Source organism: Rhea americana, unplaced genomic scaffold (genome assembly GCF_003343005.1).
Source record: "Rhea americana isolate MKP2758 unplaced genomic scaffold, rheAme1 scaffold_19, whole genome shotgun sequence".
NCBI lineage: Eukaryota > Metazoa > Chordata > Aves > Rheiformes > Rheidae > Rhea > Rhea americana.
In genome coordinates this window covers 4086543-4101389 of record NW_028186038.1, presented here as the reverse complement: position 1 = coordinate 4101389, position 14847 = coordinate 4086543, and the positions used below count along the sequence as shown (strand labels likewise).

At 37.8% G+C, this 14847-nt stretch overlaps 1 protein-coding gene across 6 annotated transcripts in view; it reads right to left on the bottom strand.

Annotated features, from left to right (window-relative positions):
- Positions 1-14847, bottom strand: part of IQSEC1 (IQ motif and Sec7 domain ArfGEF 1) — a 329122-nt gene that overhangs the window by 273206 nt on the left and 41069 nt on the right. The window lies entirely within an intron of this gene.

The window sequence follows — 14847 nt, the reverse complement described above, 5'->3', positions numbered from 1 at the left end:
TATAGCTCTTAAAGGTCATTTTTCTCAAAGTTAAATAATTTTATCAATGAAAAACTGAAACAAAAAACTTCCCCTCATTTTGTTTTTTTTAAAATGAGGAAATAGGATTTGATATCATATATACCAACAGTTTCCTCCTCTGAAGAGGAACAAATGTAGTACTTATAGCATTTCACAAGTAAACAAAATYCGTAACAAATATATGCAATCATTTGCCCAATTTTGTTCCTTCCCCACTCCAAGTCAATGCAGCCTCAGTGCTAATTAAGAACTTAAATACATCAGCTCTGCAAGGTAAAGCTGAGAAAAAGCAATCAAATATATAAATCAAAGCAGGAGTTTCCAGAACAACCAAACCTCTAAAAAACATTTTCTATGTCAACCCCTTCATAGGGGCTCAAAGATGATTCCGTAAGAACTTGTAAAGCGCATTAAACATCTATCTTTTGACATTGATCTTTGTCTACTGCAGAGCCATGATGGTGCCTGCACAAATCAGCTACCACATCTTAACTTTGTGTATATTAGTACAGCAGGGCATAATATACTACTAGAATTCCTTAATAATCAGTGAGAGATAAGAATAAATTACTCCAGATTATTGCAAATACATTTATTTCAACATCCTCATCCAGTTCCACATCAGAGTCAGATGAAGCTTATTAGTGATCACTTCCATGTCTTCAGGAGCATGACAAATGCATACTAAAATCAGTCCTCAAACCACCTTGCACTGAAAAGTCTGCCACTTCCTTTTGCGGACTTTGTGGCTTATAAACATGTTCCCAAGCTTTACTGGGTGAGTCTGCAGCACTGAACAGACCTCAGTCTGCCATGGAAGATCTCCTGAACCAGGGATAATGTGGCTATGCTGCTTCTTGGGCTTCAGCCAGCATCTTGGTATAGCCCAGACATGCAAACAAATATTTCATTCAGAGCCAAGTGGGGCATCTAACAACAAACAATACCTCCAACTATTTTGGGGTTGGCTGAGGTTTTCCATGCTTATTGTCTGCCTCAGGCCATATTAGCCTAGAAAACTTCAGAAATCTGCCTGCTTTTACAAACTAAGTTATATACAATACTTTCCTATTTTTAGAAGTTTCATACTGAAGCTAAAGTGTTTGCACTTCACATAAATCAAATGTATATCCAAATCTTTATATAATGATAGGTAGAGACTACAGTGAAAAGCCCAGTTTAAAAACTGCTAGATGGACTACTGTGATGTCTAGTAAATGACTTCATCATCCATGTGAAAAATATGAAACTGCACTGAGTTTACTAGCACACATCCTTTAATTTTTTGATTTCTTTACTTAGAGGAGTTGTGCATGGCAGAARGCAGGAGACAAATCCTGTGTATGCATAGTTGGTTATCAATAGGTAGCAGGATGAACCAATACGGAAAACACTAAAACACTAGGAAAGATGGACAGGAGCTAAAGGAGGAAGCTAGTACTGGCAAACTACAGCAGAAAGTTGGATCTGTTCTACAACCAAAGGTCCTAGATTCCTGTCGTGAGACTTCCCAGCTGGCCTTATGCCACCTCTCTAGCAGCACCTCTTCTTTCTAGAAGGTAACTGATTCCACCTTACCACTTACCCTCTCTGCATTAATAGTAGTGGTCTGTCTCAGGAGCCTGAAAAAGTCCTGCTGATAACTCAGGCCAGTCATTAAGAGCTTACATGACAAAAACACCTAGATTTCAGATTAATAAAAAATGTGTAGGTCACTTCAGAATGTTCTGTCACAAACTAACGATGTTTGGAAACTGGCACTGAAGTAGTGATAAGCTAGGATCAAAGCTGCCCCTTTAAAACTAAAGACAAGGGTATTGCCTTAACACATGCARTGCTAAGTATTTTGTATCTTCTTTAGTTCATGAATAGAAAGACTTTTTTTTTAAAAAATTAGGACGACTTTATCTCCTCTAACAATTTGCATAGCATATTGGCAGCAGTGAAAAGAGTTATGGCTAGCAGAAGTTTCATAACTCTCATGCCAGAAAACAAAAACCTAATTTTCAGAATCTCTCAGAAACAGGTGCTAAAGACTTTTGTCCCCTTGTCCTTCCCCTCCTCCCCCTCCCCACCATTACACGTTCAAACGTTATCCTGGATTTTCTTCATGCTCAAAGGTATTTTGGAACCACAGTCTAAAAGTAAAGGAAGAAAAAAAATACAGTCGATTAACTTAGAAAGTCCCTTGTCACATAGGACACTTCGGCACTATGAATCTTGAAGGCTGTAGTTCAATGGACTGAGCGCAGGCTGCAGAAAGTGGCCACAAAGAGGAATACTGGTTGAGGATACTGACAGATAGTACCCAAAAACACTTTGAAACAGAACAAGGGAATTCAACGTACTGGCAAATTCTACTGTCCAGAGCAAGATCAATCAACTTCTGCCTAGAAGCAAAACGCAGTGAGCACTTGTGTTGCATAATCTCTGAATCTGGAACATCCAGGAGAGGAGATAACTCAAGATTTGTTGCTGAGCATAACTACCTTTCTGAAAAAGTTCCTAAAATTGTTACAGTTGTCATCTTACTTGAAGTGATGAAGAATCATCACCATCCTTTATTTAAGGACGATTCACAGTTAACAGGATCTTTCATCACTATATAAATACACTGTAGCATTTTGTATGCTAATACACTATAAAGAACAACCTTGACCTTTGTAAGATTCGACTTGCATTACTGGTATTACCATGAATCCTTATTGCTATCACAAGATTTACCTTACTGCATACTGAAAAGATTTTAAAAAACCAACAAGGAATAGAAAAACAATCCCMAAAAATCCACATACAGAAGAACTCTCAAATGAATATTTAGAAGAAAAGACAGGATCTGATACTGAATAGCTAATGATATGTTACTTTATTTTATTCAAAACATTTCAGTGTAAAAGCATATGCCTAAGACCTTAGAGATTTCAGAAGGATCTATATTTCTGTCCTGACAGCCTGCCTTAATGACACACGCAGTCTGACAACTCGTCTCCATACATCTGAATGTGTTAAAAGGTGACGTGTCACGAAGCAGGACAGAGGTGAGAGTAGTACGGGCTAAGCTCTAGTACCAGGCTCAGTGCCGACACTATTAATTCACGAGTCTCTTGCGTTTCCACTCACGTTTGGAACCTGTCTGTCCGGCCGCTCTAACTTTTTTTAAGGTTTTAAACACGCACATGCGTTCCAGAGGACATAAAGCAACTTTAAAGCATTTTTTTCTAAATGATTACCTTATCCCTGAAAGTTACTTGAACAAAAGGGGAAGGGGAGAAGTGAACTCACCTATGCCTCACCATGAGTAATAAAAAAAATTAATAAATATTCAAACTGACACCTTCCCACACTCAGTTTTCAGCAAATTCTCTCTTGGAGAACATACATCTTACAACTACAAAAAAAATATTGTATGTAATTGCTTGTACTATCAAGTTTTCAAATATAGCTGAGCTGGATTTTTAACTCCTTAGTGCTCTGCTCCTCCCCCGACTAGGACCAACAGCCGGCAGCAGCACACRTACCTGAACGGGCAGCGTGCCTTGGAGTGCTCACAGCATTCTGGGCTTGTCAGAAGCAGCAGCCGATCATCCTCGAGCACATTTTYGCTAACTCACTATTCTTATCACCAAAACTAAAGCAGTACTTTATTAAAGGTGTTTTTAAGCAAGTCAAAGTGGCAAGGTAAAGACTAGGCCTTTACAACATGCTATTCATCACGTGTTGAGCTGCACAGAGGTTGTCATCAATTGCTCTCCAGAGTTACTCGCTTTGCAACTCAGCAGCTGTCTTCAAGATAGCTAATCATGCAAAACTTGCTAGATTTTGCAAGTAAGGGTGCATCCTCCAGCTAAGATTTACTCAAACTCCAAAGAGTTATTCAGAGATGGTCTCTATTTTACCCATGGAATAAGTAATTTATTTGCAGGGCTGAATGAACACTCTGCCAAAAAAAAAAAAGGCACCCAGCCCCTTGCCTCCACCCCAGTCCAAAGACTTCTTTGGAAACGCAATTAGAAACCCCAGTACATTGACACTTAAGACAAAAAAAAAAAAAGAAAGAAAAACCTAAATTTGAACACACTAGGTTTTCTTTAGGATTTTTTTAAGTTTTTGTGATCAATATTTAGCATTTCTGCTTAGGCTGCAAGCCTGTGATAGGTTCTAGATTATGCTCTTTTCATCTGGAAAAAATCAAGGATACAGTCACTGCTGAAAAAAGGGTGCAAGCGTGCAAAAAAACTGCAGATCATATATTGTACTACGTTGCAAACTTAAAGGAAGAGGTGAATAATATCTATTATATCTTCCATGCTACAGTATTTTAGTTTAAACAGAACATAACCAATGGATACAACCAAAAATATATCAGTAATGAATAACCTGCAACTTTTGGGAAAGATTTCTCCTACCATCTCTTGCTTGGCTCTAATATTCCATCACTTTTTGAAGTACAGCTTAATACGAACTTGCATGCCCCACTGAAGCAGAAGTCTGGCTTCTTCCTGATCCAGGGAACTCAGGGGGAACTAGAGCAAACAAATCCTATTTTTGATTGGGATAGCCAGAGGCAGAAATGACTTGGCTGATAGCACTATTTACCGTAATTCCATTTCAAGCAGAGAACGGGACAAACAGGTACTATCATAACAAACCTTCAAACAAAAAGCAAAGGCAAAACACATTGCTGCTTAAGACTTACACAAGACAAGAAATGAACAAGATGACTTAAAGTTTTGAATAATTTTTAAGTTCTTAAGTATTATCATCACTCTCCATCTGTCAGCCCACATCTTTGAAGCCTGCAGATTTTACAAGACAGCCCACTAAGCCACAGAAGTATCTTAATGTTATCTTTTGCTCTGTTCATATCCAAGGGATAAGTCAGCATTACCTTCCTGTAAATGCACCAAGTAGGCAAGTTACTAACAAAGTACCTTGGCTTCCAGTTACTGAGTTAGTTGGTGATTTCCAACAAAACATTCTTGATGGGAAGTTGTCAGTTCATAAAAATTGAAAGCAACTTACAGGACCATGACAACTTTGAAGTCTTTCAGAGAAGTGAGAGACAGAAAAGCCACTCAAATTGGGAATGTAAGAGATTCACATTCAAGTCTCTTGTGGATTTAGATGAGAGTAGGGCCTTAAGCCCAGAAAAAGCACAACTCACAGGCAGAGCTCATCCAGGGACTCTTCCTCGCTCAAAGGATTTTAACAAGTCTTTGGCTCAACCATTTTCAAAATGATGCTGTTCATAACCAATGAGGCATATTATATAGACCGACGTATGTAACTGCTCCAGCAACAATTCCAAACTTAGCAGATAGTCTATCTGGACAAGGATTACAATTACTGTAGTGTTCTGTAAAAACAGACTAGCTAGAGAGTAGTAAACCACTTGCAAAACTAAGATGACAATTCAGGATGCATCAAAACTCTGCTTTTGTGGCAAAAAAATCTGCCAAAAATCAGAATTTAAAACCACTGTAAGACCTCACAAGCAGACAGGGCTTTAATATGGTATCACAGCCACAGCATCCGATAAGTAAAGAGTTTTATCTCCTATAGATAATTTATAATCCATGACAAATGCCATACAAGTGTAGCCACTGGCATATGGTCCCCTCAGAGAGCTTCTTATATCTATTTCTGGAGTGTCTGCAGTCAATACTGCCCAGGAAGCGCCTCTTCCAAACTCACTCTCAGGGATCTGTGACGACAAGTTCGTGAAGAAATTGGACTGATTTCGTTGCCCAGCCATTCTTCTCTGCTGCACATGCTGCTGAGCTTCAGGCTAGCCAGCATTCGGACTGAGCTTATCCTCTCTATCACCTTGCTCACTTATGACATGTTTTACAGCAACCTAGATTCTCTTCTCCTCTAACATCTGAAAATAGTTTGATGCAACAGACGGGGTACAAAGCCCCACGTTTTCATAAAAAGCAAACCCCTCCAGTCTGTACTGCATGCTTTATAGCAAGGTTAGTAGCACCATCTGCTTGCTCAGCAAGAGGCACAGAAACAGTTCTTCCTCCAGCATGGAAATAAATAGCCAGATCAGGCAGATGCTACATCATCCCACCACCTGGAAGAGCTTTCAATATCTATTTTTAAAAAAAAGTTAAATGCATATATAAGAAAGTTGCTCAGTGTACAGCTGTGACTATCTCACAGCACTTCTAGCTAACCCGAGAAGTACTGCTACCCTTTGCACAACTGCTCACATCAGTAGTGGGGAGGGAAGGGAGATGCCATTTCTGGATGTACTTTAATGAAGTTGCGTGCAGCAGACTGATCGAGCAGTGGACTAACCATGAAATAACTGGAAAACGTTTTTAACTTTTCTTATACCAAAGTGTTTGCTGCCGATCCCAGGAAGAGAACGCAATCAAATAAAAGGGAAAAGTTAAAAGGCAATCTCATGTTCCCCTCAAAGCAGCTGGGTGTATGTCATAAGATCTTCAGCATTTCTAGATAGTTTTAGTCCTCTAGACAGACTCATCCAGACTGCAGTCTGTTTACATATACTACAGAGTGGAACAGAAAATGATCCACTGAATACTTCACCTTTCCAAAATATAGCCAAGCAGAACACAAGAAAAGCTTTATTTTTTGCATTATCCTTCTCTGCAGCAGGTARCAGTTAGGGTTTAGTAAAACTTATGCCTCTAGAATAATCCAGCACTGTGCTGAAAAGGCTCTTGAGTTTCCACTTAATCACATCAAGTCCAGCACTGCTATCCCTCTCASAAGATCAAGCAACTGGAGCCTGTAGTGAAGCCAATTTATGATCCAAGAAAGAATATTGTCAAACAGCCATATCGAAGGATAGCAAGTATTTTACTTTGAGCAGGAGGTGCTCTTAAAGTCAGTGTCAGAACAATAAGTAATTGAATCTTAAAATAACCGATAAAATATTTTGGGTATATGATCCACCAGGACCATTTTACCTGTTTTTGCTTAATCTTCAACTGTTCGTAATTTAGAATGGCTAACAAAAAAACCAATTGATATTAAGATTGAAATGCTGTACCTGCTTCAAATGTAGCTGAAAGACAGCTGATTCTTGTTACATCATTAACTATTATGTAAGTGAGCTAATTCCACTTTTTTCCCTGCAGCAGGAGTCTCCTTAATAAAATTCTCTACATACAGTTGTCAAAATGTATTTTAGGTACACACTTGAATTGTTTAGAGAAAGAGTGAGCAACCAAGAAGCTTTCAATAAGAATGAACCATTTTATTCCCATGGCATTTATGTCTTTAATCCTCAGGCTTTGGATGCCAGCACATCTATATGCTTGTCTTAAATAACACAAGATCTCAGTGTTTATTCCATAAGGAGGCAAAACAAATAAGCTTTGGGGGTCACAGATGTCAGCCTTTCATCCCAAAAATTCATTCAGTCATTGATCCAACAATAACTTAAAAAAAAAAAAAAATCAGAATCCACTATCTGAAACTTCCCTATACAATTTAAGCTATCAGAAGATGTTAARACATACTAGTTTACGAATAGAACTTGCAATTTAAGATGGACTTAAATCCTATTTCAAAGCAGAACTCTGCACATTAAATCTCCCATGCAGGATCTTAAAAGTCTTTGTAACTTATCATTAAAATGGTAAAGTCAAAAAAGTGGTGCTTTCAAGCTATATTTCACTCAGATGTAAAAATAAAGTTTTAAAATAGTAAGATACTTAAACCCATGAATTAATGTCATAGCATAAACTAATAATATCTTGGATTACACTGATACAAAGTATCAGTACTGAAACAGCTGGAGACAAAACCTGCTCCCAGTGGTCTAGCTACAGCTGGCATTTGGGAGAGACATGCTGGCACTCCAGTGTTGACACTTCCCAGATCATTTTTGATAGATATTTAAATCTTGACATTACATATTATTCTGCACTGGCTTCTATGCCTGTTATTCTGCCACTGAAGATAACCTGATTTCAGTGGACAAGGGTGTGCCATTTGAAAGCTCAGTTTTTGTTGCCATTGATATAAGCCTTTTCTCAGATTAAGACTAAATCAGAAAACCTAAAAAGATATGAAAGACAAGTATATACTGTAGTACTACAAATCATTAGACAAAAAGCATTAGCAAGGATGGAACTCAAGTCTTTAATTTGTTAACGATTATCTAGTCTATTCAGTCAAATCTTAGAAGCAGCAGTGTAATTCCTTACTATTAAGTCTTTGCATGCGGAAATTAAAGTATGTCATACTATAAGAAAACTCTCACAGTCAGGATTCTTGGGTTCTTTTTAGATGCCTGGAGGTCTCAGTTTCAATTATAATTGCTATACTTAGAGCTAATGGTTTTCTTGCTATTAGACTCCATCTGTCCTAAAACCACCAGTTATTATTGAATGAGCCATCCCTGAAATAAAATGCCCGTATCAATTATCATCTAATCTTAAGGTTAAAATTACTTGAAGGGATTTTGACATGGGATGCAGAACCACAGCCTAATTATCACCTTCTGAAAAACGTGCGGTTCTTTGTTTTGGTGTAAAATTACTCCTTCAAAAAAGCAAGCATGTTGTATGGTTACAACATTCAGGGAGCATTTTAACTAATCCATACAGCTTTTAGAAGCATTACTTTAAATACCTTCTTTATCTTCCATAAGCATTACTCAAACAGCTCCCCCAGAGATCCCTGTATTATCAGCCTTCCCATCTTCTCTCAYTTCTGTTTGATATTTTCCATTGCCTCTTGCCAACAGCACACTACATTTTCTTTAGGACCAAGCACACCAACATCACATGCTAACCTAGACACTGCTAACGAATCTTTAGATATATAAAGCTGTGAGCATTAGGAAAACCACACAACCACTTCCCCCTCCGTTCACAAAGCAGCCCACACAACTAACTCCCAAAGCACCCCTTTCCAGTCCTCCCTGCCATTCAGCAAAATTCATATTATAATGGCAGTGTCCAGTTTTTGAAGTCCGTTCCCCTATGGCTAACATTTTTAACTAGAAATTCATAAAGCTGTGGCATTAAAAAAAAATAGCTTTCTTGCATTAAAAACACATTCCAACCATGCTATGCTCTAACTTATCTTTCTCTTGCTGTTGGTGTTCCTAGGCAAGTGTTTATTGTTTGACTTGAGCATACACCCAAAACCCCACAGCCCTACATCGTATTGTGTGTCACTGTTCACAGAAGTATATTTCAATCCTGATTTTTGATTACATACATGATTTTTAAAAACAGATGTAAAAAGATGTCCTGGAGATGCAGACCTCTCCTTGCGAGCAGGTGACAYCATAAGCATGCTCCTTCAGTGAAAGCAGATGTTGTCATTCACCTGCAGCAAGAGCCCATTCACAGCACCATATTTCTCAGGTTAGATTTGCCTGCTAAAAAAAATATTTACCCCACAAAAGTGAAAGCCTTCTGAAGAATAGGTGGATGCCAAGTACTTAGCTCGGTATGAGGTTCTCAGGCTGATTCACACTGATACAGGTCTCCCATTAAAGCAATCGGAACTTGAATCAGAGAATCTAACCCATGGCTCCTGCTACGCTGTGACCTGCATCCCCCCTTTCTTCTCTTGACATTGTAAGTAGATAGAATGACTGAGAGGTTAAGTACACAGCCTGCTACTAGCCTGTGTAATATTTTTACTTCTTTTGTATACATTCTTTTTCCTCTTCTTGCCCTTGCTGATTTTATTGAAACAATAATGGAGACTCTTACCCCTCCCCTCTCTCCGGAAAGGCCAGGGGACCTCTGCACTGTTAGGTAACTTTTGGAAACCTACTGTGACAAAGCCCAAACGTGTCTGCATTCCAGCATACGCAGCCTTAGCTCCTCTGATTTATGGACAAGGACACACACTTAAGGCCTCAGCTGTTCTGCTTCCTGCCCTCAATATTGTCTTTGTAGACCTTTTGCTGCCACTTTTTAGTCTTTTCCTCTGCAACATGCACTATTTACACAATGCTGCCTGCTGGTGTTTACTCAGCAAACTAATATACTATATTTAGATAGGAGATTACTGATAGGACGAAGGTATACAAGGGAAAACATGGGGGTGGAAGGGCAGAGAACAGGTGTAAAGCAACATAAACAGCAAGTTTTTGCCAGTTTTGAAGACAGCATTATTTGGCCTTATGCCTTCTGCTCAACATATGATAATGTGTTTTTATTTAGCTGTTGTCAAAAAAAAACCCTTTATAAACAGATTAATGTATTTTTAGCAATGCTGAAGCTACTATCAAAATTTAAATAATGCCCAATAAGTAGCACTGGCACAAACTAATAAAAATGATGACAATATTTGTCTGACACTCGATATACGAATTACTTAACTACTTTGCCCTCTAGGCGATCACACTGAAAATGTGTAAGAAACACAATACCTTCAAATTTGCTAACCAGCCCTCCAGTTTATGCAATAGCTGCAGAACTGGGGGAAGAAGCATCCTTTCAGATGCCCATCTGTCGAGAGTCCATTTTTATGCAGCTCTCAACACTATTAAAACAGTAACATTCCACTCATACTGAAATAGCTAAGTTCAAAGATTAAACATACATATTGAAATTTAAGATTCCTTCTTGTTTTACAGTAATTCATCTGTCATTGTTTGACTAGTCTCTTTAGTTTATGAAATTGTGATGGACTACTACTACCTGCACAAGTCCAAACTCATCTCTCCTCCTAGAGTGCAATTATTGTGGATAATGACCAAAGGAATGTTGCAGCTTTGGGCAAGCATGCTCCCCACAAAGGCAACATGGAGAGAGGTATCTTTACTCTAACATTCATTTTGCTGTGCAGCTACTCCTCTGTATAAGGAGCTGGGCTGCAGCTGTGAGTGAGTAGTCAAGTCACCCTGCCTGAGAAGAATGAAATCTATACCATTTGTCACTGGGCTATTTTTGTTCCAGGCATTTGCACCAAACTTCACAGGACTGAGTGATCTATGCATTGCATTCATTTGACTATTAAGTTACATCGATTTTTTTTTCTCCCCTTAGTCCTATGGTACTTTTATCCGACTAAAAATATTGGTTCAATAGCCTCAGGGTGAACTGCATAGTTAATATACAGCGTACTTGCAAATTCACTGTTAAGCTTGCCCAAGACATGAGTGCAATTTAACTACTAAATGTCACATTTGTGCTGTTGTCACCAAAATCACTCAGTCTCCAAATTCTCCAAGATAAGTCCACAGAATGAGTAGAATGAACAGAACCTTCTTTTGAATTCTATTGCTCTAAATATTGCTCAAGCATTAAGCTTTAGATGTTCATCCCTTAGGTGAAATTCATTAAGGAAGCTTAGAATACTACTTTGTTAATACATTACATGAAGTAATCCATATGTTTGTTCTATAAAATAATATTTTATATTCAGCTGAGCTACAACACTATAGCAAGAAATGCTAATTTTCCCCCGCTTGTCTACAGCAATAGGTCACCATTAGTCAATTGAAATAAATTAAAATTTTAAAACTATAAGCTGTTAAAAGGCATTTTAAAATTTTTGTACCATTACTATATAATCGCATCACAACACATGGCACAAGCTGCCAGAATGCCACATGAGTACAGCACAAGCCATAACATACTATCCATTCTCAAAGCCCAGAAGACAGGCACAAAAGAAACGTTTCAAACCCTAGAACTTAAGGGAAATGGTTAAGTAACTGACCAGAGAAGCAATAATTCCTAACTTAAGACTGAAGTAAATTCCTACAGAAAACCTCATTTCAGTACCGTAAAATGCATACTACCTATCATTAGTATTTGCTTTTCTGTAACTACAACATAAGATATATTTCATACTCTTAATATTGAGAGGCTACAGTGAATTTTGTTCTCCCCTCTTCTGGAAAGATGGAAGAGTTCCTACTTCAATTAGTATTCTCATACTTCAGCAGACTGAAAAGGTTCAGACAGCAAACAAGGTTCTTACCACTACTTAATTTCTCTGTGGTAGAAAGTCCAAGAAACAGAGAAGAGCTCATGTTATAAGCTTCAACATGAACATTATTAGTTCTATTTAGAAAATGTAACTAAGCTTAGGAGTAAGTTTAACTATATTAAAAGTACAAATCCTGACCCAAACTCCACTCCCCCGATCTCACTATACGTGATACTTTATCTATTATCTTCAATAGCAGAGTTGAAATGTTTTGCTTCCCACAGACTAGCATTAACTACAGATTGTTTTCCTTTCTACAGAAAACACTGCAGGTTTAAATCCAGCCTAGGACAGCAAGTGATTTCACCAGGACAGATGCATTAGAAGTGCAAAGTGTAAGAAAGATGTGTCTTCTCTCATTCTCTATAGCTTGTGGAAGACTACAAAAGCAGCAGTTCCCCCTTAAAACATGGGGTACCAACAACGACAATTTCAAATCTTTGTTAATACTTCGCTTTTAGTTTTATTTGGTCATATACTCATTGGGGAGAATCTAAAAAAGAAGCCTTGTTCTTTTGCTTACTGCTGCTTTCACTGAGCACCTCAGCAAATGTTAAAACTTTCTTTCCCATTAGGGGGGGAGGGAAAAAAGTCCGAGTCTGCACCTTTCATTCACGGTAGATTTACTGCCTAGTGGCTGCTGCTACGCTACTTAACCAGTGGTAGAAATGCAACTGGAGAAACGAGCAAGAATTCACTAGAACTGAGTTATTAAAATGGACTGAACATTAAGAAAGTGGCTGTCAAGTCAAGGTTAGGTTTATTGAAAGCACTTCAGAGTTGTACAAAAATATAGGTGACAATATTTAAACAGAGGCTTATATAAAAGATACTGTCCAATTTTCAAGTATGTCTTAACAACTTCAAAAATCTCAAGTAAAAATATACTCCATTCCCTAATTAAAAAATTTAAGCTTAGAACACTTATAAAGGAATTCCAAATCTAGTGTGTCAAAAATCTATGGTGTGATCTTTTCATCTGCCTCCACACTTGCAACATTTATTTACAGCAAACAAAGGAAAGAATGCAGTAGATGCTGTAAGAAGATAGAAGACATGATGTATGCTTTTTGGCACTTCTACCCAAGGTGCAGATTCAGGTCTGCCTTTTTTTTTTTTTTTTTTTAATGAAAGTCTTGTGATAATATATGCCTATGGGATTAAGTCTGATGATTTCATTCTTGACATTTAAACTTCCTTCTTGTAAGACACTAGGAGCCTTTTTGTTTGTTTCCAGTAAGTTAATTCAGAGTTACACAAAATATCTAAGAATATAAAATATACATGAAAAGATGACTACGTGGTACTGCTTTCAGATCTTTTATAAGATTATTCATAGGCAAATAACTCACTGAAATTAACACATACCACTAGTGACAAGGCATAATTTCATCAGTCAAGCATGTCAAGGTTAGTACAGTTCATTACATTGATGTTTGCTGATCATTTCTGCCTTCAATAAAGTGTGCATAAATGAATCTCAACATATACCAATGTCATGTTAAATCTTAACATTTAATAGCTCTTAATTGCTTTCACCCTGAAGAGAAAGCAGTAAGACAGTTGTATTACTCATCATTTGTCATGTAATACTGTAGAATTGATTTGAAGAAAGATGCAAGATATTGTCTTAAGGGTTGATCATAATTTTGTAGTGTTTTAAGAATTTTTGTAGCCTACACAAAAAAATCTTATCAACATTCATGAAAGCAGGAATATGAACAAATGAATATATATAGCCTGAGAAGAGAGATATGACCCACTAGCTATCTCATATTTATCTACTAGTTAGTGATCAGTCACCATATTAAAAACAAGAATCAAAAAAGACCCTGCCACTGCTTAGATGAAAGCCAGGCCTCAGAGGCCACAAAAAAAGAACATCTTAAAAACAGAGAAGACTGGATGTCACTGTAACTAAAAGTCCATAGGCAAGCTAGGACAGCAAGGGCTGTGTGTGTAACTGGTTAAGGGTTTTGGTTCCCCTCCCCATCCCCCCCATCTTCCTGATCTCTAACTCCTAAATAAGAAGCCATACATTCTATTTTAGTCTAATATCTGACTGAGCTTGAATGTATACACACACTCTCTTAAGCTTACTGTAAAGGAGGTTTAGACAGGTCCAGTACAAGCTCTGTCCAACTTCACACCCACCACAATTTGCACAGACATCACTGACAGATAGATAGTCGTGCTTTTTCTAGCTAAGATGCTTCTGAGACACATCAAAAAAAGATAGACACTTCTGGAGATAATCCAGAAGGGCATTTCTATAGATATATCTCCAATAAATAGAAAGCTTGAAGACAGCTCAGTAGGAGGAAATTTACTCAAACTGTAGCATGAGATAAGAGACGGCATTAGCAAAGGTACTAGCAAAAAAAAAAAAAAAATCTGTCAGTAAGGGAAATACTTTCAACACCTATCTTTCAGCTCTGAATGTTTCACTTAGGTGCTACTGCAGTGCGTTCCACACCAAACATTTAAACTTTCTACACATGGTATTCACAATGTTGGGAGTAAGAACAAAAACCATCATTTGGTTCTTCAGCAAAGACAATCTCAAACACGTGGCTACCCCAGTTACTGGGTAAGTCCACAAACCAGAATTGCAAACATGAGACATCACACGCATGCATCTATAAAGTGAGCTTCCAGTAGTGCCAGCTACACTTAACTGATTCTTAATTCTTGTTTGGAAGACTAAATGAAAAATCCGAAGTGCTTTGGAATATTGTAGGATTAGCTTAGATGAAATCATGCTGCCCAAGGTCAGAATATTCAGTATTTTATACAAGAACAAGATGAGCTTGATTGAAGTTTCTTTGAGGAGTAAGGGGTCAGGTTTTGGAGGGGGGATTAAAATCCCTAAAGTAGTCC